General features: G+C 46.7%; 1 protein-coding gene across 3 annotated transcripts in view; it reads left to right on the top strand.

Annotated features, from left to right (window-relative positions):
* Positions 1-14,761, top strand: part of ngly2 (N-glycanase 2) — a 334,241-nt gene that overhangs the window by 177,043 nt on the left and 142,437 nt on the right. The window lies entirely within an intron of this gene.

Genomic DNA, 14,761 nt, shown 5'->3' with positions numbered 1-14,761 from the left:
GCAGTCAGCAGCCGGCCCCTCCAGGCCCAGAGCTGGTCCAGGCCGACCCCCAAGGGCATCTGCCGTCTCACCATCTGACCCTCAGCAGCCTTCCCCCAGTCTTGCTGCAGCCACTGTGGTCCCATTGAGGAGCTGCTGCAGGGCGGGTAGGGGCCAGTCACGGAAGCGAGACGGATCACCCTCGCAGGGGAAAAAGTAGAAGGTGTGGCCAAATGTGCTGTTTTATATATAAAGGCCGAGACTGGTGTATTTGTGTTTTTTGGGGGGGTTTCTCTCCATTAGTTTGTCATGTGGGAAGGGCACAGAGGTCTCACAGTAAAAAAAAAATTCATAAATCGCACTGTCCATGTTTGCTTTTGGAAGTCATGGTTGCCTTGATCGGCTGAGGGCTTGTGCAGCGGCTACATTCATCTTCTGTCATTGGCACAAGCCATTCCCTGAGAGGGAGCCAAGAACCGAGTTGCAATAAGCCGCCGACGGGCGGCCCTTGCACTTTCTGCCTCCCTCCCGTGCTGGTGCTCCTCCTCCTCCTCTGGTGGTCCTCCAATGTCTGCTGGCAGTGGCTGAGTCCTGCGGATAGCCAGGTTGTGCAGCATGCGGCACACGACAACGAAATGGGAGACTCGCTCAGGCGAGTACTGTAGGGCTCCCCCGGAACGATCCAGACAGCGGAACCGTTGCTTCAGCACGCCGATTGTTTGCTCAATGATGTTCCTGGTTGCTTGATGGCTGTCATTGTATCGCTCTTCAGCAGGGGTGCTGGGCGCACGGAGCGGGGTCATCAGCCAGGTGCACAAAGGATAGCCTTTGTCCCCGAGAAGCCATCCTCGTGGGTGAGGCTGGGCCTCGAACATGCCTGCCACAGAAGTCTGGCGCAGGATGAAGGCATCATGGCTGCTGCCTGGGAAGCGGGCATTGACAGCTAGGATGAGCTGCCTGTGGTCACACACCAACTGCACGTTGAGTGAATGGTAGCCCTTCCGGTTGCGGTAATCCTCGGCATTCTCTAGAGGTGCCCGCAAAGCCACATGCGTGCAGTCAATGGCGCCCTTCACCATGGGGAAGCCCGCTAATGCTGCAAAGCCCATTGCACGCTCTTGCTGCTTGTCCACGGTCATGGGGAAGGAGATGAACTGACATCTCCTTCTGAAAAGGGCATTGGTCACCTGGCGGATGCAGCAATGTACCGCGAACTGGGAGATGTTGGAAATGTCCCCAGTAGCGGATTGGAAGGAGCCAGTGGCATAGAAGTTGAGAGCCACCGTCACCTTCACTGCCACTGACAGAGGCGTCCTGCTCCTGAGCTGTAGCTGCAGATCTCTGCGAAGCAGGTGGCAGATCTCAGTGACCACCTCCCTTCTGAATCGCAGCCTCCGAACACACTGCTCCTCAGACATGTTCAGATATGAGAACTGCTGGCAGTATACCCTGGGTGGGTAAGGCCTCCTTTGCCGACGCCTGTTGGCCCTTCTCCGTCTGGCCATGACTGGCACTCTCTCACGGCGTCTCTGAGCCCTTTGAATGCAATGCAGCAAGCCAATGTTTCCACCCATTGCAGCCCCCATTATATGTTTCCAATCAATGCTATGACACTGAAAGTTAAATACAAGTGCAAAGCTCTGGCCTGAAGCCACAAGTACCTGTGCGAGTGTTGAGCCCAACCAGAAAACTCTCTACCTTTGTCTCTCTCCAAATATCCATCTCTCACAAAGAAGGAGTGGAGCAAAATGGCTGCCATTTATACTGCAGGAGGAGTCCCCTTTAATTAGCGCCCCGCAGCGACTGGGAACCGTTCCCCTCTACCAGTCGCGGGGGGGCGCTAGGTGCACAATAGGCCGGCGCCACTGAATTTCCGGTTCGGGGCGCACAAAGAGCGTTGCACCATGAAATGACTTCAGGATCTGCGCGTGCAGCTGAGCGCGCGCAAAGGTTTTGCGCCGCCGCTAAATCTTAACTGAATTTCGCGAGAGGCGCAGATCGCGCCGTGCCCGGGCGCTAGCCGCTTAGCGCCCCACTTCTCCTCCTAAGGCGCTAGCGGCTGGCGCAAACAGCTGAATTTCTAGGCCTAAGAGTCTGTGCCTTTAAAATTTGGATAACTTGGGGGGAAATAAAATGAGAGTAACTTGGGGAAAATTTATATAACTACAGGGCACAAAAGGTTTGATAGTATAGTCATAAATTTAAAATGTATCCATGTTGGATCTAGTCTTAAATAATTCAACTTATTGAGAGGGACATCCCAGTGCTATGGGCTAAAAGCATATCCGTGGAACAACAGAAAATGCTGGAAGCACTCCGCAGACCAGGCAGCATCCGTGCAAAGAGAAACAGAGTTAACAGGCCAGATTTTCATTGGGCTGTGAGGTGGGCTTTCAGGCGTGCGGGGGTCAAAAATCCCGAATTCGGGGGTCCCGACACCATCCTGCCCAAAACCCGCCTCCATGTAAGTTTCAAGGGAGGGGGGTACCTGCCCCGCACTGGGACCCGCCGACCCGAGGCGGGAAGGGATTAGTGCCAATTAACCCCTCCAAACCACACCAGGTTAGAGCAGGCAGGCCGTCGGGTTGAAGGACTTGGAGGGGTCGCGATGTCGGTGTTCAGGTGAGTGATGGGTGCATGAGTGTAAAGGTAAGTGTGTTTGGTGTGTCTAAAGCGTGTAAAGAACTTTTACTTACCTGTACTTACCTTAACAGCCTTTCTTCCTGTAGCCGTCGGGAGCCCATCACTCAGCCGGCACTTAAAGCTGAACGGCTGCGATCTGTCAAAAGTGACGGCCTTCAGCTTTCAGTGCCGGTGACAGTTCTAACTGAGTCTGCGTAGAAGGACTCAGGTTAGAAGTCAGACTGTCAGTGTTTGACAGATGAAATTTCAGTCTGTGACGCCACCTGTTGCCGGGTGGCCCTTAATTGGCCTGCTGAGCCCGCTGGGCAGGCTCAACAAGGTCAATCAAGGGAAAATCGCGTTGATTGGCCGGACGTCGATGGAAGCGGGACTAAAACCCGAAAGTTGTAGTCCCGCCTCCTTCCTGACAGCTTAAGGAAAATTCAGCCCAACGTTTCAGGTCTGGGACCCTTCATCAGTTGTGTTCTGGAAGTAACATATTTGTATACATTGTAGGGCTTCTTTTATAATATACTAGTAAATTGCCCATGACATTGTCCGTGGTCAGTCGAGGAATATAAGGTTTTTTAAATATACAAGATGGTGTTGGAATTGGAAAGAGCGACTTAAGAAACTTGCTTTACTGAGCTACCTCGTGACCAGAGCCCACAACTATATACTGACAGCTGAAGCATTGAACAGCACAGGAGTTTTATTTTACAGCATCCTTTATTTCTGTGTGATTTGTGTGACTGTCAGTTGCGGGAGAGATGAATCAAATTATAGCACAAATGCTCTGTGCTGTGGCGTAGAGGTCACTTGTCTGCCCACTCAGCTGATTAGGAATGAAGAGAAAACTAATTATAGAATGAGGATGCGTTGCCATCAACAGCCATTAAAAATGAAATTGTTGCAAGGAATTACGATAAATATACTTTTTCCCTTTCTTGCCTTTATCAATAGTTTAAAACAAATATTTAGTACTGATGCCGCTATTGTCGTGGAATTCTCCACTTGCCCTGGATGGGTGCAGCTGTAACAACACTCAAAAAGCTCGACACCATCCAGGACAAAACAGCCCATTGATTGGCACCCCATCCACTGGCTTAAACATTCACCACCGGCGTACCATGGCTGCAATGTATCCTATCTACAGGATGCACTGCAGCAACTCACCAAGGCTTTTTCAGCAGTACCTTCCAAACCCACGACCACCACCACCTAGAAGGACAAGGGCAGCAGGTGCTTGGGAACACCACCACTTCCAAGTTCCCCTCCAAGTCACACACCTTCCTGACTTAGAAGTAGATCGCCAATCCTTCATCATCGCTGGGTCAAAATCCTGGAACTCCCTACCTAACAGCACTGTGGGAGTACCTTCACCACACAGACTGCAGCGGTTCAAGAAGGCGGCTCACCACCACCTTCTCAAGGGCAACTAGGGATGGGCAATTAATGCTGGCGTTGCCGGTAACACCCACAAAAAGTGATTTAAAAAACTGATTGACAGGAATAGCCAACTCCAACAATAAAATGGAGATGAATTTACATAGATAATTGAAGTGACGATTTCTGAGTTAATAAATCTACCTCCTGTTGCTTCCATTCTGTGATATTATTTGTGGACAGTTATCCCTTCCAGGTGGTTAATATAAAATACTTTTGTGGTGTTACTTATAAAAGTTTTTAAAAATGGTGTCTGTCTCTTCCTGTAACTGTCTTTCTTCTGTATTCAAATGTCTTTCAAACTCCATGGAAACCTGTCCCATCTTGATTGTTTCTGGTGAATTGCCTGTGTTTTCTTTCATGATATTGGGACTGACACAATTTAACCCCCGCTCTGCCCCTGTGCTATCTAAAGGCCCAGAATCTGTGTGATAGCCTAGTCTTTCCCCCTTGTTTATGAAGCTTTTAGCATTGCAATTATTCAACATCTACAGCCAGGCCCTGGAGATTTTATCAGTTTCGTGAGAGCAAACTACAGGTTTTAGATCAATAAAATGGTTAGGAATTATTTTTTTTATCAGTTTCTCTTTCTGCTACTTCCTTGCTTTTGAACTCAGCGGATGTCAGTTACTCTTTGCTATAGTTCACTAGTTTTGTAACTAATCTGGGAAAATTGGTGAGTGATCAAAGAAAAGAAAGTGAACAAAGAGTACATTGCACAAAGACTGAGAATAGTAAGAAATTATCTATCGTATTAAACTATAATTAAAAGACACTGGTGGACTGGGATCAATTGCTATTCAGATCTATTCTAAGGAGTGTGTTAGTGTCAGCCTGCAGAAATGGTGAGCTGCAGTTTTAGTTGTAGATCAACCTTATTTGATTTAGCATACCGATAAACTAGTTCTAATGACTCACCCAAACCTTCTTCCCAGGTAGTCTCACAGTTTCATTTGATTCGGGAGTTTGCTGTAACCTCTTTATCTGTCTCTCCTTCAATCGGATGAGACTTGTATATTTCACTGTGTGGATGTGCAAGGAATGCTTTGATGCAAAATTGATTGGTCAGGGAGGGCTGAAATTGGTAGTTTGTCCATGGAGGGGGAGGGGCGGGGCAAAACTTAGGATGGAATCCAGTTCTCCAACCCATTTGCCATGTGTTTCAAATCTTGATCGGGAGGGGTGGGTGGTAGTGGTGGAGGCGGGTGCTACTTTTACCCACACCCCCCCCATGTCGCAGCAACAGTTTGGGTGTGTGTCTAGAGTTCCCAGGGTGCCACGTCAATTCCTGCCAGCTCAGCCCTTCTAGGCCCAGAGGCATGGCTTCCATTATGGGCCTTCAGAATGCCTTAAAGAAGGTGAGGAGTTAAGGCACAGGGATCAATTACCTTCTAATGGAGGCCCTGGGTTCCCAGCGGGAAAATAAGATTTTTTAAAATTCTAATCTTCTGCCTGATGAGGGCCTTAATCTCCTCCCATCCTGCTCCAATTTTCTGTCACCCCTGCAGAGCTAATGCATCTGTTATATCTCTACTAGTACGGGCCATCTGTCCCAGGATTAGTGACGGGGTCAATGGCTTTCATAGCAACAGATGGAAGCCCTACTCTTCTGTCATAGAAGATTTCAGTTAACTACGTGACAAAGCAATTTATAACAAATGTGGTGAATTTTCATTCTTACCAATTATGTTCCCAGATGTCCAGTTAAGGGCAATTCTATTAATTCCACAGATAGCGGGTGGAATTGGATTAGGCCCGAAAACAACCGCGGGGATTGCGATGTGCAATCTGCTGCGCCCATTGAAAGTAGTGCTCAGCGCGCAACAGAAGAACCAATATCGCGTGCAGTCTGCTGTCCAATTAAAGTTTGTCTGCAGAATGAAAGGCTCTCTGCACTTCTTATAGGGGAGGTGCTTTGTTGTGGAAGCGCCTTATTGTCAAGATGGAGAATTGTTGAGCAATGGGGATCTGGGGTTTCATTCATTGGAACCGGAGTCTGTTGAGGCGCTCACGGACAGCCCGTCCGGAATGGGGATTTGGTGCCTGCTTCCTCCTCTCTTCCTCCTCCTCCTGAGGTGGTCACGGAACCCATGGTGGCAAGGGCTGCGCCCTCATGATGGCCAAGTTATGGAGCCTGCAGCAGGCCACCACGAAATGGGACACCCGCTCTGGCGTGTACTGGAAGGCTCCTCCCGAGTGGTCAAGGCAGCGGAAATGTTATTTCAGCACCCTGATGGTCTGCTCGATGATGTTCCTCATGACAGCATGGCCCTCATTATATGACTGCTGGCCACGAGTGGTGGAGTTGCGGAGGGGAGTCATCAGTCAGGTGTAGAGCAGATAGACCTTGTCTCCGAGCAGCCACCCTCGGGTTCGATATGGTGGCTCGAAGATTGCTGGCACAGCGGACTGGCGCAGAATGAAGGCATCATGGCTGCTGCCAGGGTACCGGGCATTCTCCATCATGATGTGCTGGGTGTGGTCGCACACCAACTGAACATTAAAAGAGCAGTAGGCTTTGCGGTTGCGGTACATCTTAGGATTGATATGCGGTGTCCGCAAAGCCACGTGTGTGCAATCGATGGCGCCCTGCACCATGGGGAAGCCCGCTATCCTGGCAAAGCCACATGCATGCTCCTGGGGGTGGGGGTCACTCATGCAGCTGAATGCACGTTCAGCTGTTCGTGTTTAGGAGAGGGCGTTGAATGGAGCAGCGACATCCAAAATGGCAGGTCGTGCGTCAAGTCAGTGTTGCATGCTGATTGATGTCACAATGTGCCTCATTTGAATTCTACCGCCACACGCAGGCAACGGCCACGCTACTGACCTGCCCAAAATGGTGACCGTCGCGGCCCATGCCAGGAGTGGCCAGAAGCGAGGCGGCCGGCATTTTTTTTGCTGGCATCGGCTTTAAATGCCAGCGCTAAGGTGCCAAATTTCGTGGCCCATTTTCCTAGTCAGGTTTCCATTGACAGTGTCTGTAAGGCAGCTACATTGCACCCCTCATATGCTTACCAGACATTACTGTTTAAATTTGGCCAAAACCCAGGACTAATTTTTCAGCAGACTGTATTAACAGCATGGGTTAGATCATCTCTTGATCCTAAATTTATACTGCTTTGCTATAGTTCCTATGGTGTATGAAGGGGCCTGAATGATGAAGAAAGTAAGATTATATGCCTTGTCATTCCTCAAATTATAGCATCCCACATGCACCACAATTTGTCCCATCAGGCCCTTTTGGATCATTAATATTTGTTTTATGGTTGGTGTATTTTAAAGGAAGTCATTTTTAGATTACTATAGGTAAAAAAAAAACCACGGCTAACTTGCAGTTTCTGAGCCTTTATATAACATGGGAGCAGGTGGCACAGGATGTGCTCCTAATGAGGTCATGAAAAAACATGCAATTCCCCAGTGCCACTCAGGACTAAACAAGTTCCAATGGTGTATGAGAAATTCTATTTTTGAGGAATGATGAAGGCCCTGCAAGGTAGGCAATCTTACTTTCTCCTTGCCTTCCACTCTGATTTTTTCCATTTACCCCTCTGCCTTCTGGACTGGGAGAGCTATAAAAAGCAACAAAGGGATACAAAGGCCCCAATATGTATTGGGGTGGGATTTCTAAGCAGGGGAGAGATGTGGTTGGAACCGAACGCGGTGAAGTTTTAACTCCACAGCGTGCGTGTTTTTTTTAACAGGTTCCCCGCCCGGAAGCCAACCTGATTGACAGACTTGGCTCCCTGTTGGTGGTGAACGCTACAGAAGAGGCTTAAACCCATAGCACCTAGGTTTCCTGCTGCTCAGAGTAGAGATCGTGAGGGGGGTGGGTGGGTATAGCGTGGTTTAGATGATCTGTGGGTGATCTTGGGGGGGTCGGAGAAAGATCTGGGCAAAGATGGGGGGTCGGTGATCGCCGGGGGGGCGGAATCGGTGATTGCCGGGGGGTCGGTGATTGCCGTGGGGGGGGGGGATCGGTGATCGGCGTGGGGGTCAGTGATCGCTATGGGGAGGTCGTTGATCGCCGGGGGCGGCGTCGGTTCGGTGATCGCCGGGGTGGGGGGGTGGGTTTCGGTGATCGCCGGGGGGGGTTTCAGTGATCGCCTGGGGAGTTTGGTCATCGCGGGGGGGTTGGTCATCGTGGGGGGAGGTTTGGTCATCGTTGGGGGGGACGGTGATCGCTGGGGGGGCTGAGTCGGTGATCGTGGGGGGGTTTGGTGATCGCCAGGGGAGGGGGTTCCATGATCGCGGGGGTGGTTTGGTGATCTCGGGGGTTTGGTGATCATGGGGGGGGGGGGGGTCTGTGATCGCGAGGGGTGGTTGGTAATCGGGGGTATCTGATCGCGGCGGGGGGAGTCGGTGATCGCCCGAGTGGTCGATGATCATCCGAGGGTTCGATGATCACGGTGGGGTGGGGGTGTGGTCGGTAATTATGCGGGAGGTCGGTGATCGCAGGGGAGGTTGGTGATAGCGGGCAGTCGATGATTGTGGGGGCGGTGGTGATCAAGGAGAGGTTCTGATCCTGGGGCGGGGTCCGATCACGTGGCGTGGGAAACATTTGCTTGGGGGGCCGGGGACAGCACTCCTTCTCCTGACCCACAAACAGTGATGGAAAAGGACTTATCCGTTCCATGCAGCAGTCCTAGCCTCCCCCTATCTGCCGGGTTTCCCAGCCCAGGAAACCTGGCCAGCCAGTGCTAAACTTGAAACACAGATAAAATCTGAGGCACACTGCCTCATTAAAATATTTAAATGAGCGACCCGTTTCCTGGGTGTGGGTTGGTCACCTGTCCCCAGTCCCACCTCCGTTAAAACCCGAAGTGGGCAGATTCGAGGCAGGTTGGGTTCGTGTTTGAGATTTTTTCCATTTTAACATCCCACCCGACCCAAACCCACTCGTTTTGGGGGGTCAAAATTACTCCTAAAAAATCTTGCAAGGGAAATCGAAGCTAAAAGCACAAGTTTTTTTCTAAATCTATTAAGTCAAAGACTGGTAAGGCAGATTGTGGGCCTATTAAAGGCAGGTGCAGGTGAGTCTATAATGGACAATGAGGAAATGGCAGATTTGTTAAATGAATACTTCATATCCATTTTCAAAGTGCAGTAACAGCCCAAAATAATAGTGAAACAAGGGACCCTAACAATAAGTCAGTGGGTGGAATTTAGTGGATTTAACACAAGTAAGAAAATGGTAATGGAGAAAATAATGGGACTTAAGAAAGACAAATCTCCAGGACCTGATGGTTTCTAACCAAGGGTATGAAAAGAAATAGGGGAAATTGCAGATGCGTTAGTCATAATTTTCCAAAGCTCACTAGATTCAGGAATTGTGCCTATGGATTGTAAAATTGCAAATGTCACTCCATTATTTAAGAAGGAAGGGAGAGCGAAAAACCAGGCAACTACAGACCTGTCAGTTTAACACTAGTAGTGAAGAAATTGCTAGAATCTATCATCTGGGACCATGTGAGTGAACACTTGGACAAGTATGAGTTGATCAAAGAGAGTCAGCATGGATTTGAGAAGGGCAGGTCATGTCTGAATAATCAAGTTGAATTTTTTGAGGAGGTCACTGACATGGTGGATAGGGGAATGTCAATGGATGTTGCTATATGGACTTCCAGAAGGCATTTGATAAGGTTCTGCACAGGATATTATTAGCAAAAAGGTACATGGAATTGGAGGTAACCTTGTGACTTGGGTTGGTAATTGGTTGGAAGGTAGGAGACATAGAGTAGGGAATAAATGGAACATTCTCCAATTGGTGGGATGTGACAAGTGGCATTCTCCAGGGATCTGTACTGGAGCCGAGAGAGTTGTATATCCAAGTTTGCAGATGACACTAAGTTGGGAGGCACAGTAAGTTGTGTAGATGGGAGCTGGAAGTTACAAAGGGACATAAACAGATAAGTGAGTGGGGAAAACTGTAGCAGATGCAATTCAATGTGAGGAAGTATGAGGTCATCCACTTTGGATCTGAGAAAGACATACTGGAACATTTTCTTAATGGTGAGAGAACCATTCCTTTTCTACAGTTATCTCTATCAATTATTCAATGTCCAGCTAGTAAAATGCTGCTCTGCATGACATAATGGAAGAGAAACATTGCATAGTGAGAGGGGTAACTCGCAGCAACCTATACCCACTATGGCTTTACAGAGGTTTACTCAATGAGAGCGTATATCGGGAGTTCACACCATTTTCAATCCATTAGCTTTGTGTTGGAAGTGCTAAATCATAAAATTTACCCTTTAACATTAGGTGGGAAGAGGATCTTTCTTGATTGAGCAAATCTGATAAATGTAATAATATTCCGATGGTTTAACTAGATTTATACTTGTCTTTATAAAATAACACTTGTAAATCTCCCTCGGGGAAAATCAGTGAAGCCAGCCTGACTCCTAGTTTGATCATTGAGTCCATGGGGTAAGAAATAAGCAATCAGCTTGCTTAGCAACCCTTGCAGCAGCATTCAAGCCAGTGAATTTTTTCAATATGATCATAAGACTGTTTTTTAATTGTAGCACTAATGGCAGAAGTTTCACAAAGTTTTTTTGTAACTGCATTTGGTTTGTGGATAACATGATTGTTTCAAAGCCTCTCACCTGGGTTTTTCAAAAATGTTTTTAGTTAGTAGATTTGTTTAGGCTTTGTTTGAAAATTTAGATTTCACTGTGATTTTTCTGTTTACTTATGTTTTTATCTGTTTTTCTTCAAATCCTCCTATTTTTGTGTTCTGTCATAAACTACGTAGTTTAATTTTGTTGTTTGAAATATTGCATTTTAAAACCAAGTTTTAAAATTTGGCTTTAGTACCCATATAGTTGAATAGTCCACTGACATTCATTGTCTAGACTCACACTTTAACAATGATGGTGTGGAGATGCCGGAGTTGAACTGGGGTGGACAATTGTAAGAAGTCACACAACACCAGGTTATAGTCCAACAGCTTTATTTGAAATCACAAGCTTTCGGAGCGCTGCTCCTTCGTCAGCGCTCCGAAAGCTTGTGATTTCAAATAAAGCTGTTGGACTATAACCTGGTGTTGTGTGACTTCTTACTTTAACAATGGTCAGTGTACCAGAGAGCTGAAGGCACCTGTAGAATCATAGCCCAGTATGGAGTCAGCACTTGCAGGAGAGATGAGGAGAATATTGGGACAAAGCAAAATAATTCAAACATAATATACAGTAAAATAAAAAAATCTGTTACATGTTCCAAACTAGTATAGTGGATTCATTAATGCATTGTACAATATGGCAAAACTATTGTAACTTCTCAAGAGTTGAGGGGCAGATTTTCCTGTTGCTGCACCTCAGGGGGTTGGATCACTTGGAAGCAGTAAATATAGACACAGGCCCAAGCTCAGTGTTACTAGGAGAGTTAGTGAATCCTTGAGTCTTCCATTTTCTGAACTGAGGTGTTGAAAATTTTTATAAACTTGATTTGTAGATTATAACCTAAGCCACACAGTCTGACATAGTGGTTACTTTTCTCCTTTCTGAACACCAGGAGGACAAAAAAGAACGAATGTTATTTCCAGTGCGCAGTTTACATAACAAAGGTGTTCTGTTCGACCCCGGGCAGTGCTATGTCGCCAGATGTTGCGCACATAAGATCATACTTAGGTGATAGTGAGTGAGGGCTCGCTAACAGGAGTGAGGTAAATATCTGATGAAAACCTAAAAATTGTAACACCTTGAATCAAACCTGGCCCAAGCTGATGGGAAGAAAGATTCCTTTCTGATACTTTATAAAATAAATTGGACTGCATTTTTGATACTGCTGTTTAAAATTATATTCTCTCTTTCTGCCTCTCCAAACTTGCATTACATATTCAGCAGTGAGGACAGGCAACATACTTTCAGACTTGCCTGGTCAACTGTTCAGAGGTGTGTAATTATACAAGTGCCCTGGACACATTCATCTATTTCCCTCCATCCCGGATTCTTGCATCTGCTCAGTACCGTCCTTTGATGCTCCAATTACAAGTACATTACATGCCTAAACCCATGTCCAACCATTCTCTCATTCGTTGTACTGGTACAATGCACTGAACCCACAAGACAGCTAGGACTGTTGTAATGGATGAAAATCTACTCTACAGAGTTGTCCATGATTTGTCTTTAATTAGCTATTCTCACACAGAGAAATCATAAGGATGAATGAAACCAGATAAGGATATGTATTTGAGACAGGAATTGAGGAACATTTGGAATGGTGTGGGCAGTGTGAGGAAGTGTAAACAGCACATAATCTGTCCTGTGCATATAACCTGATACTGCCATACAGCCATCCTGCAAAAATGAAATTGCTGCATTCCTCAACATTGCAACCCTTCAGCTTGATGAGGCACTGTAGGGTCACCACTCCTGTGGATCTGTATCCCAGCAAGGAATCAACACCTTCAGGAGAGGAGGAGGTGAGAAAATTTGCAGAAAAAGGTGCAAATAAAAAACATAGCTGGTAAAAAAAAATTCTGGAGCAGTTAACCTTTAAAGAGTGCATTTGGTCCAACTTTGTAGACATCCAAAATATATTACTGCTTTGTTATCAAATAGGCGCAATTAATTTACACAATTAAAACACTAAACAATGTTCATAAAGTAATACAACAATTTGTTTTCTATTATGTATTTTAATTTCCTTATTTCATGTAGATTAGTATGATATTTCAAACCTATATGTCACTATTAGATGATGCTAATGGTTAAATCTTAAATATTTCAACTAAAATATGAATAAAACATTAAATTATACTCTGAAAATGAAAATAGGTGAAATAGTTTTAAGAATCACAGATGAAAGTAACTATTGACTGGACCTCCATTTAACATGAAGGGGAATTTTTTTTATTCATTCCTGGAATGTGGGCGTTGCTGGCAAGGCCAGCATTTACTGCACATCCCTAATTGCCCTTGAGAAGGTGGTGGTGAGCCGCCGCCTTGAACCTCTGCAGTCCGTGAGGTGAGGGTACTCCCATAGTGCAGTTAGGGAGCGAGTTCCAGGATTTTGACCCAGCAACGATGAAGGAACGGCGATATATTCCACTGTAACTAAAACACAGATACATTACAAGGCCACAATGTTGGAATTAATTTTTATATCTGACTGGGTGAGTATAATGCTTTTGGTGCTTGACATTGTATGGTGACCTACCTTTCCAGAAATTTACTTGTATGTATTATGTTAGGAAGACTGAGCTTTTAAGTATCAATTTCTGTGTACAAATAGAAATGGCAGCAGAAAAAGACTGCCATTTGTTTTAGATCCTATTGGCGTGAGATTGGGATCGGTAGCGCCTGTTGTTTGGGCGCTATGTGTGCCGTTTGAGGACCAAAATGGTGTCTGATGCGCGTGTGCACACTTCTGCCGCGAATTGCGCCGGACACCATCAAAGGACAAACAAGAGGCGTCCTTTACCCACGTCTGAAGCGGGTGTTATTTATTTGCATATGCAAATAAGGGGCCTCCTGCTTCTGGTCCCTGCTGCCACTTTGGTTTGCCCTGAGGCAGCCAAACTCCCGGAGGCTGATTGCCTCCGGGAAAACCAGCGCTAAACACCACGTAATAAATAAAAAGGGTAAGCACTTACCATAATCAGCGTCGCTCCCGGTCCCGATATCTCCGACCTCACTTCCAACTCCAACTTCCAGGCCCCCCCCCCGATCTTCCCCCAGTGCCAGCCCCAACCTCCTAGCTGCCCCCGACAGCACTCCCGACCCCCCAACAGTACTCCCGAGGCCTGGAATCTTCCTACCTGATTCCATACCGAACCCCAATCATGGACTCTGAGGCCCACCTGTTCCTCCTCCAGACCCCCATGATCCAACCCAATCACTTACCTAGAAATTGGAGCACTAACCTGCGCAGGCATCTACCGCAGCGCCATCTACATTATGATGAGGTCCGAGGCCCAAAATCCAGGGCTCATGGGACTTCCCCATTTGAGCGCGGCCTGTTAACACTGTGCAGGTAATGCGCCCAAAAATAGACGCGCCCAAATTTCTAGGCGTTTTTGTTTTTAAAGAATTTCCAAAGTGTTGCAATTCTGTTAGTTGATTTCTGAGATTGGAAACTGATGCAAACATTTCTTCAGTCTGAAATATATGAATTGCTTACAGCAAAAATATTTATTTTTCTTTGCCCCTGCCAGTTTTCTCCCATCCTCTCCTGAAGATGATGACTTATACTGGGACTTGAGTCCACAGGTGTAGCTACTTTTTGTTAACTTGCCCAACTATCCATTCTTCACCCGTGAGCTTAGACACTTTTAACCACTCAGAGGCATGGACCCATAGCTCAAGCATTATTCTGTCTGTACACGTGAACTTTCCAGCAGCAGTCACTGAATAGCAGACAAGTGTTGGAATTCTGGCTTTGTTTTTTTCTCTCTACTGCTACTCAGGTTCAGACCAGCTCACTCAGTAACTGGGGATTGAACCTGGGGTCTTCATGGTTCAGTCCTACGGGCAGGGTATCTACCAACTCAGTCATTGGAGAAGTTTGAATCGAAAGTCACCTCAGAAATGTTCAGTATGTCAGCTATCCAGTTAGCATTAAAGTGTCATCTACAAACATGCTGAAGACATAGGCTGGGAATTTCCTCAGAGCTGCTCTCACTCCTCTACCGTAATTTCACAGAATGTGCATCGCGGAAGCAGCTCTGACAAAATTCCTGGACATAGTATAACTGAGCATAAATTAAATCTTT

This window comes from Somniosus microcephalus, chromosome 5 (genome assembly GCF_052327205.1).
Source record: "Somniosus microcephalus isolate GS21.2 chromosome 5, FLI_Smic_1.0, whole genome shotgun sequence".
Taxonomy (NCBI): domain Eukaryota; kingdom Metazoa; phylum Chordata; class Chondrichthyes; order Squaliformes; family Somniosidae; genus Somniosus; species Somniosus microcephalus.
Note: the sequence above shows the minus strand (reverse complement) of the source record. Positions and strands in the feature narration are given on the sequence as shown.